The sequence below is a fragment of the Limulus polyphemus genome, unplaced genomic scaffold (assembly GCF_000517525.1).
Source record: "Limulus polyphemus unplaced genomic scaffold, Limulus_polyphemus-2.1.2 Scaffold340, whole genome shotgun sequence".
NCBI classification, from domain to species: domain Eukaryota; kingdom Metazoa; phylum Arthropoda; class Merostomata; order Xiphosura; family Limulidae; genus Limulus; species Limulus polyphemus.
The window spans coordinates 337,766-342,622 of NW_013665950.1; the positions used below are offsets into that span (position 1 = coordinate 337,766).

General features: G+C 32.4%; 1 protein-coding gene across 8 annotated transcripts in view; it reads right to left on the bottom strand.

Moving 5' to 3' along the window:
- The window catches only part of LOC106457509 (E3 ubiquitin-protein ligase RNF14-like), a 109,936-nt gene that overhangs the window by 15,217 nt on the left and 89,862 nt on the right, over window positions 1–4,857 (bottom strand). The window contains exon 11 of one of the 8 annotated variants that reach the window (XM_022383477.1): window positions 1,868–1,897. The exons of the other annotated variants lie outside the window; for them this stretch is intronic. The gene's annotated coding sequence lies outside the window, so the exon portion shown is untranslated. Of the gene's footprint in view, window positions 1–1,867; window positions 1,898–4,857 lie in introns of those variants that run through there. 8 annotated transcript variants of the gene reach the window in all.

Genomic DNA, 4,857 nt, shown 5'->3' on the forward strand with positions numbered 1-4,857 from the left:
GTGTGTGTGTGTGTGTGTGTGTGTGTGTGTGTGTGTGTGTGTGTGTGTGTGTGTGTACTCATATGTCAGTAATAACATTATTTCTTTCCATCTCTGTAAGATTTTCTCGACGCTTGCTTGAATATCATTTGCTGCAATTTCTTTGGGACACTTCAAGTTGCCATCATGGCCATGAATACTGAACTAACATATCTTAATCGAATATAGTAGGTTGACAAACAAGCTTTTGTTTCACCTCTTTTTTTGTCAGCAGCTTTACGATATCACAAAATGTATGCACCCTAACCTGTTCATGGCTATCAAAGGAGTTCTTATACGCTTTGTGAAGGTCTTAAATACTCCGTCTGCTACGTTCATAAACAAGCATATCTGAAAATATGTGGTTGTCAATCCTTACATTCCTTGTTTGACCAAGCTTTACTTGAAGTCTTCATTGAATGAATGCAATTGCTGTTGAAATCCTCTGGCTGTCCACAAGTAAAGTATAATTGTGTTTTGGCAGATCTGTTCCACACTTCAGAGTAACAAACATCTTTCTTAAGGATGAAAACTTCACTTTTTCCATTGAGTGCTTTTGAATGGGTATAAGCTGTTTTTGTTGGTCTGGTAGGCTATTGAAATCATCGGTGAGCATTCTTTTGCAAGTATGTTGTTCGAGTGAATTTGCCAAAATGCTGTGAGCAACTAACGGAAATGTTTCTGTATCCAACAAGTGATAGCTTGCACAAGCTTTTGGAAATGGGTTCCATCATATATTTCTCATTAGACTAGTTTGTTGACAAAATACGTCTTCAATTCAAATGGATCAGTCGGATACAAAAGTTGGAATAACTTATCAGTTATTTGTATGCATATTTAAACAGCCCTCTGTCTTTGTCTGACACTTTCCAATGCATTAGCTTTATATCCACTTATAGATAAACATTCCAAAGCTGTGTGATTAGTAATATCCAAGGTATTGAATACAGCAGTAATGGTTTTAGAGGCTTCAGCATTTCCATCTTCTTCAGAATCAATATCATATGCCTTGCTTTCTTCTAATCTAATTCAGTTTTGACCTCTCAGGGCACTTGTCCTTGTCATTACTCTTGTTTTCTCCACTTTCAGCATCATTTCTTCACTTCCAATTAACATGATTTGCTTTATTCGAGCATGAATCCAAAGGTAAGCAGCATCTACAAATGCCACAGGTGAAGCAGTCTCCTTTCTTTTTATGTTCCTGGCAAGGCATTTTACAGATTTCACTTATGAGTTTATTTTTTCAATCAGAAGAAGAAGCCTTTTTAAATTGTATTATTGGATTACGGTTACATAGTCTGGCGCCTCCAATCCGTTTTTCTGACATATTTTTTTCTAGATTTGGGTCAGCTTTTTGTGACTGGCGGTCTTAAAAATTCACTATTTTATAACCTGGCTGTATCAAGGGTTTAATCAAGAACAAAATCTCAAGATCTTAGCCAAAGATAGCGATTATCCAGAAAGACAAGGCATTTAAACAAATAATGTTAGATACAGATATATATTTTATTCATAGTTATTCCACGTTTTTACTCTTATTTTTCTTCCTAACAGACATTAAGATGAGAAAAAATAAACTATGGCTATGAATCATTTTTCTTAACTTTTCTCAAATATTTAAAAGTATACATACAATTTGGCTAACAGTGAATTCTCAATCATTCAACAGAGTAGTATAGAAACATGCTTTTAACAAGCTGCATGTATCCAAATAACTGTGCAAAAAATCATTCATAAAGATTTTACCCTTCTAAAGAAGGATAAAGTAGAAGAGCACAAGATACACCTATGAGAAAAATTATACTGTAGAAAACTGAGAAAAATACCTTGCACATGATAGTTGAAAGTTTGTTGTAACATTGGATGAGGTCTCGGTATACTGCAACATGAAATGAGGTGATATGAATTTCCAACAGGTTACTATGAATGTAGATAACATTTTTTAGGCTTTGTGGTTGCTACAGATTGCTCTTATGAAAGCAAAATTAAATTTCTCAAAGTGCATAATAATTATTTTCTCTCTGATGAACCCACTGACATCAATTACATAAGGTGAAAAACCTGCACTTGCATAGCCATGATACTAGGATGGTACAGCTATATTAAAATAATCAAGTCACTTCTATATCACTGCAGCACTTTTACAAATAATGGAGGATGAAACTGGTTTTCATGGTATCTGACAAATGTGGATTCAACTAACTGCACAGCTTTCCTTGAACATGACATTCATGACACAATTGGTTATCACAGTTGTAACCAGAGCTTTAAATAATTGACTCTTTTTCCTCAAATTCTACACAGGCGAGTTCAGTTACTTTAAACATCCTTGGACAAGACAAATTCTTCTTTTCTACCTCTGTTATTACAACACAAGCTGCAAAACTCACTTCAGAAATTGCTCATTATGGTTAAACTCAAACAGAGTTTAACTCCACTTTTATTTTCACATTCACTAACTTACTTGCTCTCTTTATCTGCATGTACTTATAACATGCAAGAGAAAAATCTACAATTATCTAGTCTTCTAGTAACAACACAACACATAACGAGAAGAACTTTGAGTAAGATTATGTCAACAATATTACAAAAGCCTAGTTAACAATTAAACTACATACATAACATATGACTCATGCAGAGTTAAGTAACAAAGCTTTTCATAACTATTGCTTTTAAAATAATGAACTTATAACACTTGTTATGCAAACTAAATAATCATTAAATATTAAATTATTAAATAAACTAAATGTGCGGTGAAGAAACTGAGATTATTGCAGATTTATTGCATAACTCTTTTTCAAGAAAACTTTTGAAGAAAAAAAATCTATAATAACTAAAGGTAGAGCAACACCAGGCCTACCAAATTTAGTACAACAAAAAAACAAGTTTGTTTGTGACTTTCAGGTTGGTTATTATGATAAAATAAATTGGCTTATGGGAAGTCCAGAGAAAAACTAATTTTATTGTTAGAACTGTCTTCTATTTGTAGCAATAGAAACACAAGCTGGACAAATTCTGGGTACTCTCATCTGGCCAATTTATCTAAGGCAGTAGGAGTCCATAAAAGCTCATTAACACAAATTAGAGCTTCAGTTGCTTTGTCAATTTTTGGAAATGTATGAATAGAAACTGAACTTAGTGAATAAACAAAAGTACTTTTATCAGTTCATAATGAGAAAGTGAAGCAGAATAGAGAGATTTTGAAAAGACTAATAAATGCTGTTTGATTCCTTGCTAACCAAGAACTAGCTTTTTGAGGAAGCAATGAGAGAAAAAACTCAAACAATCAAAGAAGTTATTTAAAACTTTTGTCTTACACCACACAGAATGATTCTGTGCTTTAGAATCATTATTTGTCTTTGATGGTGTTTCAAATATAATATATAACGATCTCACTGAATTTGTTCCAATTATGGCAGATGAAACTACGAATATTAAGAATAAATCACAATTTTCTCTTGTATATTGCTACTTGTACAAAGGATGTGTGTGTGTGTGGTAAAGATATATCTGTTTGTGTGATGTCAGTAAAAATAAAACTGCTGTTTCTAATGCTGAACTTCGACAATTTTGCTGTCATGGCATCAGCTTAGAACAGAATGCAGGTAACTGTCAAAGATTCTTCTCCAGAAATTGTATCTGTACATTGTTATGCACAAATTCTGAACTTGGTGCTTTCACAAAATGCTTCCAGTATTTCAGAGTGCCATATTTTTATGCAAGGGTTAAAGGCTTAGCAGCATTTTTTTTCCAAGTTGTCCAAATAAGCCGAGATTCTAGCTGAAATCTTAAACTGGTATTTGCCTAAAGTGCGTGTCACTCAATAGAATTACTTGTCTAGACTTGTGAACATTGTATATGAAAAAAACGAAAAACTTTACCAAGTTTTTAACATAACATTGGATCATTTTTTTCAAACAGAAAAAGTCATGCTAACACCAGTTCAAGGGCATTCATTGAACTTAGAGGGTTTTAAGTTTTGTTTTCTTAGCTGTATTTAACAGGATTTTTAGTTATACTGATATCCTCTTTTCAATATTACAAAAATCAACACTTGACATTATGTGTTGTAAAACAAAACAGTCTGAAAAACAGAAAACAGTCTTGATTCAATTCATTCTTTGAAAGGCTTTTTTTTAAGAAATATATACAAAGAAACGATTTTTGATGTTGGCATGCCATCAAAAAATTAAGAACTGCTAACCTGAGTGAAGATTTAAAGTCAAACTACAGGATACATAGAACAGCAAATGACTAGCAGATTTCAAGAATGTGGTAAACTGAAGTTCCTGAGTTTGCTAGATACCTCAAAGTTTTGCATTTATAGTTGTCCTTTTCATAAATAATTCATTCAAAAATCTAATAGAGACATATGGTGAAGAAGTGCACCTCCAAAATGAACTAATCCTCCCCTAAACTTTAGAAAAGTTTGCAGGAAAATCTCCATACGAACTGTTAATGTTTTTCAGCTCAACCTCACTTGGAAAAGCAATGCCACAACTTTATATTTTGGCATCACTTATAACGATTATACCAATATCTACTTCAACCACAGAGAATCTTTTTCAGAAATTAAAAGAATCAAGACGTGTTCGCAAAAGAACTGGGCAAACAAGGTTTTCAAATTTGGGGCTCATTTCAATTGAATCAGAACTTTTAAATATATTGAAATGAAAAAAAATTGAGAGTGTTATTTGCTTCAACTAATCAATGTATGGACTTTACAATCAAATAATCAAAATAACAAGCAAATAAAACATTAACCTACTAATTGTTTCCATATGTATATATATATATATATATATATATATATATATATATATATACTAATAGTATACG